This window comes from Moschus berezovskii, chromosome 3 (genome assembly GCF_049115385.1).
Source record: "Moschus berezovskii isolate FMDL1 chromosome 3, NW_MosBer_1.0, whole genome shotgun sequence".
Lineage (NCBI taxonomy): Eukaryota > Metazoa > Chordata > Mammalia > Artiodactyla > Moschidae > Moschus > Moschus berezovskii.
In genome coordinates, this window is record NC_142462.1 from 64249335 (window position 1) to 64263365 (window position 14031).

Sequence of the window (14031 nt, forward strand, 5' to 3'; positions counted from 1 at the left end):
CATTCCAATTGTTGCATGTATCAATAATCCACTTCCTTCTTATTACTGAGTAGTATTCAAGGATATGAATTCCAGTTTCTTTAGTCATTCACCCATTGAGGAAAGTGTGATCTGTTTTTAGTTGTTGGCTATTTCAAATAAAGCTGTCATAGACATTCATTTACATGTTTTTACATGAGGACAATTTTTTATTTTTTCTGGGATAAACACCCAAGAGTATAACAGCTGGGAGTTACAGTAGTTGTATGTTTAGTTTAAGAAACTGCCAAACTGTTTTCCAGAGTATCAAGGGACTATCTTTTTAAAAGTTCTAGGCTGAGAACAGAGAGCAGATCAAACCTATTGAATGGGTTTGGCGAGGCCAGGCTATGGAGAAGATAAATGAGCTAAAGCCAAAGGTGACGAGGCCCTGAGTGCTGGCAACATGAATGATGCACCACAGTGCTGCCCTCAAACATAAGTTAGGTCCCCAGACCGTGTGCTCTCCAGCAATCGCTCAGTGTCCTTCACCAAGAAAGGCGATCATCAGAAGGCTTACAAGGATGGTGACAAAACTGTTGACTTGACTGGGGCAAGGGCTCTATTCCCTAAAAGCAGTAGCTCTTGAGTTTTTAAACTCATTCAAAAATCACCACTCAAACCTATGACAAGAGTTTAAACATGAAGCAAATAATCCTCAATCCTCAGCTCAAAGATGGTTTACAGAATATGGAGCCCTGGTCAGCAGACGGGAAATTCAAGAATCCTTTCATCATGTCTGATCTATACCAGAAGTTGGATAGTGATTCCAGGACAAGGACACTGCTAATGGATCCCACCTACCAGGAACTGATAGAGCAACACACAACAGGCCATCTGACCCGGGCTAAAACTGCAAGATCTGTAGGTCATGACTACCCTTAGTGTCTCCTCCAAGGTGATATGGGCAGTATGGATAAGGAGAAAGAAGCTGAGAAACCTCCACCACCACCATCTTCTCCCAAAAAGGAGACCAAGCCAGAGCCAACGGAAGAAAATCTTCCAGAGAATAAGAAGCAGGCACTGAAGGAAAAAGAGTTGGGGAAGGATACCTGTAAGAGAAAGAAAAAAAAAAAAACTTTGACTCAGCCTTAAATAGTACGACAGAGCCAACACCAGGACCCCACCAACATGACTCACATGACCAATCAAGGAGCCAGGTACTTCATAAAGGATGACCAGAGTGAAAGTCAGGAGATTTGTGAGAAGGCCTTTGAAGAGCGGCTAAACAAGTGAGAAGACTATCATCAACAGATTGCCAAACCTTACACTCAAATTGGAAGAGCCTAATCCATGGAAGGAAAGTACAAGGATGCCATCCATTTCTACAAGTCTCTGGCAGAGCACCAAACCCTGGACTACATAAACCCAGGCCTGACTTTGGAAAAGAAGAACAAAGGCAATGAATATATTCAGAAAGGGGACTATCCCCAGGCCAGAAACCATCAAATGGGAACCTGAGAGACACCAAATTGTACATCAAGTGAGCTGCCTGCTCCATCAAACTACTGGAGTTTCAGCTGTACTCTAGGACTGTGAGAAATATATCCAGTTAGAACTGACTCAGACTAAGGGTAATCCATGGAAAGCAGCTGCCCTAAGAATCAACAAAGGACTATACAAAAGCCATGGATGTCCACTATAAAGCACTAGACCTGGACTCCAACTGTAAGGAGGTAGCTGACAGTCACCATGGCTACACGGTGTTACAGAACCACCAACACAACAGCCTTGAAGACGTGAAGTGATAGGCCATGGCCAAGGTGCAATAGATGAATGACCTGGCCATGTGGCTTATCTTGGAACAGATGCCGAAGAACCCTGGCACTCAGCAGACACTTAAAGAATCCTGCAATAATGTGGAAGATCCAGAAGCTGATGGAGGTGGGTCTGATTGCAATTGGGTGATGACTCACTCATCATCTCCTTCCCTTTACCCTCACATAGAAAAAGGAGCCAGAACTGTGGCAAGCAACATGGAGCAGAAGGGACAGACAGGGAAAGGAGAACAACTTATCTCTCTATGTTTATATAGACCAAACTGGAAGATAGAGATTTGTACTCCAGTTATTTGTGCAGCCTCTCGGCCCTTCTAGCACTAACACTGTCTCTTGCTGCCCCCAGATTTCATGTCTCCCACCCATGCTCCTCAGTCACTGTCCAAGCTGCTCTGCCATAGTTGGTGACTGGTGGAGTCTGGGGGTGGCAGTGGGCAGGGAGTGAAAGCATTAGCCACTCAGTTGTGTCCTTGACTCTCTGTGACCCCATGGACTGTAGCCCACCAGGCTCTTCTGTCCAAGAGTTCTTCAGGCAACAGTACTGGAGTGGGTAGCCATTCCCTTCTCCAGGAGATCTTCCCAAGGGATCAAACCTGGGTCTCCTGCATTGCAGGCAGATTCTTTTACCATCAGAGCGACCCACCAGGCAGGGGGGCTGGCTGTTCTTTCCAACCTCAGGTCCCAACTGTCTTCACACTATAAACTCTATGACCCCTTCACCATCAAAACCAGCCAGTCAGGCCTGGTTACACATTTAAAAAAAAAAAAAAAACAGGAAAGAAAAAGTAGTTCTATTTATTGTTAATACCAGACAAGAGAAAGACAAAGAAAATATATCTTTGTTTAAGCTTAGGTCTGTTACAGGAAATAGGAAATCAGAAGTCTATTCAGATCTTCTTATCAAGATTAATTAATGAAAGAAAGTGACTGTGCATTATTATCAAGGTTGTCTTTGGGGGAAAAAAAAGCAACTGATTAACAAAAGCAACTTAAAACTTCACAACTGTTTTTAATGTTGACCTAGGAGCTCCACGTTAGTAGAGCTTTCATGGTCTCAGTTCAGTCAGTCAGTCAGTTCAGTCGCTCAGTCATGTCCGACTCCCTGCGACCCCATGAATCACAGCACGCCAGGCCTCCCTGTCCATCACCAACTCCCGGAGTCGATGATGCCATCCAGCCATCTCATTCTCTGTCGTCCCCTTCTCCTCCCGCCCCCAATCCTTCCCAGCATCAGAGTCTTTTCCAGTGAGTCAACTCGTCGCATGAGGTGGCCAAAGTATTGCAGTTTCAGCTTTAGCATCAGTCCTTCCAATGAACACTCAGGATTGATCTCCTTTAGAATGGACTGGTTGGATCTCCTTGCAGTCCAAGGGACTCTCAAGAGTCTTCTCCAGCACCACAGTTCAAAAGCATCAGTTCTTCGGTGATCAGCCTTCTTCACAGTCCAACTCTCACATCCATACATTTCATGGTCTAGTGATGAAATATTTGGCAATGAGCAGACTCTGAATGCTTTACTCAACATTTTGGGATTAAAATACAGGAAACATTCTTCCCATGTTCCCAAATGTATAACCTATTTATCTTGATTTATTTTCATAAAAGAACAAGCTCTCAGAATTATAGACACATGTTCTCTTCCCCAAAACAAAATAAACCATGTCTTTGAGGCTGAAAAATAAAACTTTCAGAAAATTTTTGAATAATTTAGAAGATTCTAAGCCTTGAGACATAATATTCTGATTATGAAATCATTACTGCACAGCAAGTAATTTTGGCCCAATCTGTTCTCTTGAAATCTGAAGTCAACAGGAATTCTGTGCAAGAGACAATCACATTCTACCAGTACAGGACCACTCTCAAACTTAAAGCTTTTCAGTTTTTGAAATATTTATGCACTCTAAACTGGATTGAAAAATCTTCACGGGCAAACCTGTGGGCAAACTAAGAAGTGTTTTCTGCTTTTTCCACATACCAGCTGCCTAGAGTCCCACCCTCCCCAGTCAAGTATTTTATACTACTCTCTAAACAACTGTATTCCACCACATCTGAATATCTGAATGCAGATCATAGTTTCCAAAATACCTGGTGCAGGAAGGTCCCTAGAAGTCCTATTTATAATCACTATGTGGTCTGCAGTTCCTTTCACAAATACAAAAGATACTTCTCATCCTTCATGACATTTCCCTTCTCATTCTATCCAGGCTGGAGCTGCTACAATGTCTGTCATGTTCCTATCGGTTATGCACTATCAACACTCATTTTTCCCTGCAGCACTTTGTATTAATTCACTATTCTTATCTGGAAAATAAAAATTTTATTTAAATTAGTTTTTCTAATTACTGTAGTACAATTCCTTCCTTTCCCATAATAACCTCTTATTAGTGTTGTAATACTGGTTTAGAGAAGCCTTTCCTTAGATTGAATAAATATAACACATATTCAATGAGTGCCCTATCCCACTGTGATTATCACTGAAAATTCTGTGGTGGAGAAGATGGATAAAATTCCTACCTTAATGCAGCTTACAGACTAATGGTTAAGATAGACATTAAACAGATCATCACACAAGTAATTACAATGCTGGCAAGCATGTGAAAAAGAAATGCTACAAATGTACATATAAAGGGACAAGTAGTCTGGCAGGAATTGTAGACTAGAAAAAATGATGCTTAACCTGAATAATTTCGAGTTAACAGAGACAAAGGGAAGAAGTGTGTCACTAGAGTGCAAAAGATTTTGGCATAGTTAGGAACTCACAGAATGTCACTGTGTCTGAAACTTAGAGCATAAAGGGGAGAAAGCTACAGAGGAAGCTCGGGCCAGGTCATGCTGAGTCTGGTAGGCTCTGAATTTTATTCAAATTGTATTTGAAATATTTTTAAGTAAGGGACTGCTATAATCAGTCTGTACTTTAAAAGGACCACTCCTGGAAAATAAAGTAACCATTTGGCTTAGATGGTGAGGAGAACAAAAGTGGATGAAGGAGGACTATTAGGAACCTTTTACAGATGCCTAGAAGAGAAATGATGGCTTTCTTGGATAATTGGGTTGGCACTGAAGAGGAAAAACACCTTAAATGTAGAACTAATGAGATGTGATTTTTAGCCAGTGCAACTGAATGACTTAGACAAGTTTAAGGTATATGATTTCTGTTCAGAAATTTTTTAAATTTTTTATTTACTTTTTTAACTGGAGGATAATTGCTTTACAGAATTTTGAGTTTTTCTCTCATACATCAATAAGAATCAGCCATAGGTACACCCATATCCCCTCTGTTTGGGAGATAAATTTTGAGTAGGGGCTAGAATATAAGTTCTAGGATGATAGATTTTCTTTTTTGCTTTTTTGTTCACTACTGCAACCCATGCCTCCAGAGATATTCATGTTGGAGGTGTTGAACAGGCAGTGAGGTCATATGCAATTGCAGTTCAAAAGAGAGATTTGGGTTGGTATTAAAAATGTGACAATCAGCAGGATGTAGCATGGATCCTCTCAGAAGCCAGGACAATATGGAGCTCCTCTAGAGGAAGGCTGAAGAGTGGGAAAGTCAAGATGAAGTATTGTGCCCAGCTCGCTTGCTAAGAGCTCTTTGCAGCACTACATGATTGTCAAAGCATTTAATCTTCCTCATCATATTCTCAGTGAGGCCCAGTCCCCCAGTATCTCCCATTACTGTCTTCGGTTTGGACCTGTCCCACAGGAATACTAAGCCCTTCATCTCTCTCTCTGCACTCCTCTTTTCAAGAGCAGTGGATGGAAGGAAATTTAGGAAAGTGAGTTACAGTATAAAATGCAACATGATGACGAATTATTTATGGAAGATATAGATTTAATGCTTGATCCTTTCCAACTATCAGCTGGACCCAAGTCAAACTGGTAGAGTACATTTTTTAGCCAAGAAGTCATTTCCATGCTCTTTATAACTCAGCATACATTTCATACTTAATTTCTCCTTAATAAAATAATAGTTAATAAGATGAGATCTTTTCATAGTATGACAGTTGCTAAAGTGGTAAATTTTCTAAAAACCAAACTGGTTAGAACCAGTTTCATTTTTAGAATTACCCAACTTATAGAACAATGAATTCAAAAATGTAATTTGTTTATTTTATCTTCTGTGCTTAACAGAATGTAAACTGCCCTAGGTAACCAGTATAAATTGTCACCAAAATGGAGAAACCAGAAGTCACTGAGAGTTATGTTAAAAAACAAAAACAACACCCAAACACTCTGCTCTGTGTCCAGAAAAAATTAAACATTACTTCTTTGATAAGCAAGTTGAAATGACTTCTTTTCAAAAGAGGAGATTAAATGTACATTCTCTTTAAGATACTTTTCTCAGTGCATGACCCTCCAAACATCTCTAGTTAATGAAGTTCATTGAAAAAATAGGGCTATCAGCATAACTGATTTTATATCATTAGATGAAAAGAGTTCAAATTTTTAAATCCCTGGTCCAGGAAGATCCCACATGCCATGGAGCAGCTAAGCCCCGTGCGCCACAACTACTGAGCCTGCGTGCCACACCTACTGAAGCCTGTACACACCTAAAGCCCGTGCTCCACAAGAGAAGCCTGTGCCCCGCAATGAAGAGTAGCCACATTCCCCACAACTAGAGAAAGCACTGGAGACCGACCACAGCCAAAATTAAAAAACAAACAAGTAAAAAAATGCAAAGGTTTTAAAAAAAAAACCTGTTAGTCTAATGAAAGTGTTGTTAGTCCAGTGACGTGCAAACAGGTCATTCTATAAAATGGGAATAATGATGCCTGCCTCAAAAGACTGCTGTGAGAAATAAATTAACATTTGGAAAGCATTCAGAACAGCCTCCGTGATACACAGAAGCCAAATTATTTTTGGCTGCTATTGCTGCTGTGACTACTTACAGATATAGCTCCTGTTTATCTGCATTAAAGAGATCCTCACAGTGGGGGTTATAGTTATGTTGAAATTATTACAGTAGTCCCCCTAATCTTTGGGGGGTAAATTCTAAGACCTCCAGCAGATATATGAAACTGCAGACAGTACTGAACTCTCTATATATTTTTTCCTATACACATATATCTATGATAAAGTTTAACTTACAAATCAGGCACAGTAAGAGATTAATAATAATAACTAATAGAATAATTATTACTACACTGTAATAATGGCTAATAGAACAATTATTATACACTGTAATAAAAGTTACATGAATGTGATCACTCTCTTTCAAAATATCTTGTACAAATTTAATACCTGTTCCATCTTAACAAAGCATGTAACATGCATTATGGCTGTAACATGTGGTTTGAGGTACACCAACAAAACTAGCATGGATTCCTTTTTCACAAAATCGCAGATAAAAGGTCTTTGCAAACTTGGTATACAATTTTTTTTTCTTTAGTTGAAAACTTATATCTTTTCAATTAAAGGAAGAACTTTTTGGCTTCTCTTTGGCATATTCAAATTGCCAGCATCACTACTCTTGTACATTGGGGCTGTTATTAAGCAAAATAAAGGTTACTTGAACACAAGCACTAAAATACTGTGACAATCCATTTGATAACCAAGATGGTGCTAAATGACTACTGGGCAGAATATGCTAGACGAAGGGGTGATTCACATCCTTTGTGGGATGGGGCAGGTTGATGAGAGAGAACAGCGTGCAATTTAAAATTTATGAATTGTTTATTTCTGTAATTACCCATGTAATATTTTTCACTCATCTCACACGCTACTGCACTCATCTGACACACTAGCAAAGTAATGCTCAAATTTCTCCAAGCCAGGCTTCAACAGTATGTGAACCTTGAACTTCCAGATGTTCAAGATGGATTTAGAAAAGGCAGAGGAACCAGAGATCAAAATGCTAACATCCTCTGGATCATTGAAAAGCAAGAGAGTTCCAGAAAAACATCTATTTCTGCTTTATTGACTACTCCAAAGCCTTTGAAAACTGTGTGGATCACAAAAAACTATGGAAAATTCTTAAAGAGATGGGAATACTGGACCACCTGACCTTCCTCCTGAGAAATCTGTATGCAGGTCAAGAAGCAACAGTCAGAACCGGACATGGAACAACAAACTGGTTCCAAATAGGAAAAGGAGTACGTCAAGGCTGTACATTGTCACCCTGCTTATTTAACTTATATGCAGAGTACATCATGAGGAACACTGGGCTGGAAGAAGCACAAGCTGGAATCAAGATTGTCGGGAGAAATATCAATAACCTCAGATATGCTGATGACACCACCCTTATGGCAGAAAGCAAAGAGGAACTAAAGAGCCTCTTGATGAAAATGAAAGAGGAGAGTGAAAAAGTTGGCTTAAAACTCAACATTCAGAAAACTAAGATCATGGCATCTGGTCCCACCACTTCATGGCAAATAGATGGGGAAACAATGGAAACAGTGAGAGACTTTATTTTTTTGGGCTCCAAAATCACTGCAGATGTTGACTGAAGCCATGAAATTAAAAGATACTTGCTCCTTGGAAGGAAAGTTATGACCAACCTAGACAGCATATTAAAAAGCAGAGATATTACTTTGCCAACAAAGGTCTGTCTAGTCAAGGCTATGGTTTTTCCAGTGGTCATGTATGGATATGAGAGTTGGACTAAAAAGAAAGCTGAGCACTAAAGAATTGATGCTTTTGAACTGTGGTGCTGGAGAAGACTCTTGAGAGCCCCTTGGACTACAAGGAGATCCAAACACTCCATCCTAAAGGAAATCAGTCCTGAATATTCACTGGAAGGACTGATGCTGAAGCTGAAACCCCAATACTTTGGCCACCAGATGTGAAGAACTGACTGACTGGAGAAGACCCTGATGCTGGGAAAGATTGAAGGTGGGAGGAGAAGGGGTTGACAGAGGATGAGATGGTTGGATGGCATCACCAACTGAATGAACATAAATTTGAGCCAGCTCTGGGATTTGGTGATGGACAGGGAAGCCTGGCATGGTGCAGTCCATGGCGTCACAAAAAGTTGGACATGACTGAGTGACTAAACTGAACTGAACATTTTTGGACCATGATTGACCATGGGTAACTGAAATCATACAAAGCAAAACTGTGGCTAAACAAGGACTACTGTACTTTCAAAAATATGTTACATCAGTTACTAAGCAGGAATTCTATATATAAATAAAATAATTTTTAAGACACTAGAAGGACCACCATTTAAAAAACTTCTTTAAGCACATAATTGCTTTTTTGGGAATATGAATAAGAAAGTAAAATTTCCTTCCACTACCACATTCCCCTAGCTCCAAGAGCTCACAAGGCCAATGACCTTGGCTAATACCCGTCTCAATTCTGAAAATCGTTGACTTACTTTTTCCCATTATCAGTCACTCTTACTTTTCCTAACAGTCAGATGCTGGTTCCCTGTCTCCTGTTCCACACTTTGTAATTCTGTACACCTACTCAGAGTTTGTCCTGACTCTCAGCCAATGTTTGTCTTGGCTCTTCCCAATGTTTCCTGGAATATCAGAACAGGCTGATCACTGGATTCGCCTCTGGATGGTTCTGACTCCCTCTCTCAAATCTTCACTGAGGCCCTGTGGCAATTTCTCTGGTCCTGCCTTCCTGTAGGCCTGTCTAGGACTGTCTGCACCTTGGTATTGGGTTGACCAAAAAGTTCCATCAAGTGTTTTTCATGTTTGCATAGTTCAAATGAACTTTTTGGCCAACTCAATATAAAAGATGATTGAGGAAATCGCTGCACACCCACAGGCTTCTTTATCTTTGAAGAGTTGTGAGTCCTCCTGAACTCTTTCCTTTCTTTCTGTTCTGTATCCTCCTCCCCCGATTGAACATTTTATAAGAAATAGAAGGAAGGATAAGCATGCTAGTGGGTAGATGGGTACCAATCATTGTGACCCATTTAAAAACTCTTTTCTCTCCTTCCTCCTACCCTATAATACAATCTGCAGCAAAAAAGCTGGGTTACTTTCCTTCTGAGCTCCCATGATAGAGTTGGGAGGGGACCTGTGCAGAGTTGACTGACCAAACTTTTTCATTTTGGTTCTTCAGAAGGAATCAAGAAGAAAATCCAGCTTATGTGGCAAAATCCCCCAACATGCCCACCAATGGAAACACCTAGAAGCACAGCTCATCCTGGCTTACTGCAGACACAGACCAGGACAAATTAGAGCCACAGACCACTTCCAATATGAGCTCTACTCACTCCAAGGAGATGATCCAAATTTAAGGGTTACTGGTGCTTCTGAATTCACACAGACATATGGCTGTTGAGCCACGTCTCAAGAAGCAAGTGGAGGTCTTTCTTACTCTTCCATTGCCTGTTAGCCTGCAGCAGGTAAAACCCACTCCACTAGAGAGGACCTACCACTAATTTTCTAAAGTGAACCAACCACTGGAACAACATTCAGAAATAAATAGGAATGAATCACTGACACACACATGAATGAACCTTAAGATAATCATGCTGAGTGGAAGCCAGGAAACTTAAGAGCACTTACCGTGTTTCTACTTACATAAAGTTCCAAATAATGTAAACTAATCTACAGTGACGGGAAATAGACAGTGGTTACATGAGGATTACTTGAGATTACTTGAGGGAGGGAACCCACAAAAAGGAAAGGGGAGAAAAGGATAACAACATGGCAGAAGGAAACTTTTGCAGGTGAAGGATATCTTCATTATCCTGACTTTGGTGCTGATTTCATGAGTGTATACAAGTGTCAAAACTTACCAAATTGTAAACTTAAAATATGTACTACTTATTGCAGGCTAATTATATCTCAATAAAACTTTAACAGGCTTAGCCTCCACATCCAACTATTAATATGGTAAATCTGTTACTAAATATAAAAAGCTAAATCAACTCTGCATTCATGGAAATAAATCTCATGTGGTTATGATGCATTAGTTTCATAATGTAGTATTGGATTCTGTTTGCCAATATTCTTTTTTCATTCTCCCTTTTTTTTTCTTTTATTTCTTTAGGTAGCTATTTTATTGTCAATATTGGAAAATCCCATTATCTGAATTTCATGTGATCTGAACTACTGTTTGTTATGTTTGCAGACTTTCACTCAAACAAGAATTTGCTTTCTTAGGCTTCCCTTGTGGTCCAGTGATTAAGTACCTGCCTGCCAATGCAGGGGACGTAGATCACGTCCCTGGACCAGGAAGACCCCACATGCCAAGGAACAACTAAGCCCAAGCACCACAGCTACTGAAGTCCATGTGCTCTGGAGCCCACGAGCTGCAACTGCTGAGCCCACACACTTCGCTCCAGGGTGGGGCTGGCTGTTATTTACTTACAACCTTGATCTCAGCTCATAGTTTCTTCTTTTGCACTTCAGAATTGACTTCCTTGCAAACTCAGTCATTTTTTTTTTAATTTATTTTAATTGGAGGCTAATTACTTTACATTATTGTATTGGTTTTGCCTGGACTGGTGATTCATTTCACATATGATAATATACATGTTTCAATGCCATTCTCCCAAATCATCCCACCCTTGCCCTCTTCCACAGAGTCCAAAAGACTGTTCTATACATCTGTGTCTCTTTTGCTGTCTCGTATACAGGGTTATCATTATCATCTTTCTAAATTCCATATAAATGCATTAGTATACTGTATTGGTGTTTTTCTTTCTGGCTTACTTCACTCTGTATAATAGACTCCAGTTTCATCCACCTCACTCAGTCATTTTTAAACTATATATTCGTTGTTCAGGATCTATGTGCATTTCAGCAGGGTAGCTTTTCAGAATATCTGACCCATAATACTGCCCAAAATGGACCCCCACTATGAGACTTCTCTTTTTTCTTAAATTGGAGCTCTGTGTTACATAGAATTTGGTCAGAAAGCAATCAGTATGTGAGTAGAAGTCTCATTCACATTTAGTAGGCTATGCCCCTGGACTTTTTAACTTTAGGGTTTTGTGGATAATCTTTCCACAGTTTTCTAAACTATCGATTGTGGCCACTGGGGACAGGAGACACAAATAACAAATGTGTATGGTGCTCTATAGCATGTTACCAAGAATGAGAGTTGTGAATTTCTCAGTTCTATGATTCTCTTCTCTTAGCTTAGATAGTCACAGATCATTAGGCTTTGCATGTTTTATTAATCACACACTCACTGTATCACAGCCAGTGACTGCAATCACTACAGCACAGAAACAACGAACCATCTCAGAAGACCACATAGTCTGGCTGGCCTTCCCACGATACAACATAACTTTTTCTTTAGCATCAGTATAAGCTCAAGGAAATGTGGAATAGTCCTATGAAGTTGAACCACATGAACCAAGTCAACCTGTCACAATGATTGCAGATCAGGTGTGAGAAGCAACCTAAAGGATTCACACATCAATCACAGTTTGCATTTCCCACCTGTGGTAGACAACCCACACCAGAAAGAGGGCAAAGATCAGCCCTGGTGCTTAGGATATTGGGCTATTACTAGGCACCAGTATTAAGAGCCATACCTATCCTTTTTTAGCCATTCTCAGTTTACATTTTATGGGAATCAAGTGGAAATTCCCACATAATTACTTTCTCTGACTGTTGTTTTCAGGCTAGATCTCACCAAAGATGGAAAATCCCCACCTGAAAAAGAAGGGACTAGAACTACAGAGTGGGCATGGTCCCAGTCAGTCCTTGGTGCTCAATGGCCTTGCCCTTGCCCAGTCTCTCTGTTTGTTTCTGGCCCACTATCTCACTCCTTCCTCACCTCTTTAGCTAGTGGGTCTCAAACTGTTGTCTGCATCAAGATCACAGGGGAACGTCCTAAAAACATTTTGTTTTAAAAAGTCCTGATTTCATGTAAAAACTAGTAAGTGAATCCTGAGCATATATCCAGAGAAAACCAATATTTGAAGATACATGTACACCAATGTTCACTGCAGCACTATTTCTAATAGTCAAGACATGAAAGCAACCTAAATGTCCATCAACAGATAAATGGATAAGAATATGTGGTGTATATATATATAAAATGAAATGTTTTTTAGTCATTAAATCATGTCCAACTCCTTTGTGATCCCATGGACTGTAGCCCACCAGACTCCTCTGTCCATGGGATGTCCCAGGCAAGAATACAGGAGTTTGTTGCCATTTCCTTCGCCAGGGGCTCTTCCTGGGATCAAACATATGTCTCCTGTATTTCAGGCACATTCATTACCACTGAGCCACCTTGGAAGCCCAACGAAATATTACTCAGCCATTAAAAAGAACAAAATAATGCCATTTGCAACAACATGGATGGACTTACTTATCATACAAAGTAAGCCGGACAAAGACAAATATGATACGGCTTATATGTGGAATCTAGAAAAATTATAAAAGTGAACTTATTTATAAAAAATGAGACTCATAGACATATAAAACTTATGGTTGCTAAAAGGGAAACGTAGAAGGTGGGATGAGGGAAAAATTAGTAGGTGGGGTTAATATGTGTGCGTGGATGCTCAGTCGTGTCTGACTCTTTTCAACCCCATGGACTGTAGCCTGCCAGACTCCTCTGTCCACGGAATTTTCCAGGCAAAAATACTGGAGTGGGTTGTCATTTCCTTCTCCAAGGGCTCCTCCTGACCAAGGATCAAACCCATAGCTCCAGTATCTCCTGCATTTGTAGGCAGATTCTTTACCATTGTGTCACCTGGGAAGCCTGGATTAACATATACACATTTACATATAGATAAGTGCCTGATGAACTCTGGACAGAGGTTCCTGACATTGTACAGGAGACAGGGACCACGACCATCCCCATGGAAAAGAAATGCAAAAAAGGGCTGTCTGAGGAGGCCTTACAAATAGCTGTGAAAAGAAGAGAAGCAAAAAGCAAAGGAGAAAAGGAAAGATATAAGCATCTGAATGCAGAGTTCCAAAGAATAGCAAGGAGAGATAAGAAAGCCTTCCTCAGTGATCAATGCAAAGAAATAGAGGAAAACAACAGAATAGGAAAAACAAGAGATCTCTTCAAGAAAATTAGAGATTCCAAGCGAACACTTCAGGCAAAGATGGGCTCGATAAAGGACGGAAATGGTATGGACCTAATAGAAGCAGAAAATATTAAGAAGAGGTGGCAAGAATACATAGAAGAACTGTACAAAAAAGATCTTCACGACCAAGATAGTCACGATAATGTGATCACTGATCTAGAGCCAGATATCTTGGAATGTGAAGTCAAGTGGGCCTTAGAAAGCATCACTACGAACAAAGCTAGTGGAGGTGATGGAATTCCAGTTGAGCTATTTCAAATCTTGAAAGAT

General features: G+C 40.2%; 1 pseudogene; it reads left to right on the forward strand.

Annotated features, from left to right (window-relative positions):
* Nucleotides 1-368: 368 nt before the first annotated feature.
* On the forward strand, nt 369-1926 carry LOC129551941 (stress-induced-phosphoprotein 1 pseudogene; annotated as a pseudogene).
* The last annotated feature ends 12105 nt before the right edge of the window (nt 1927-14031 follow it).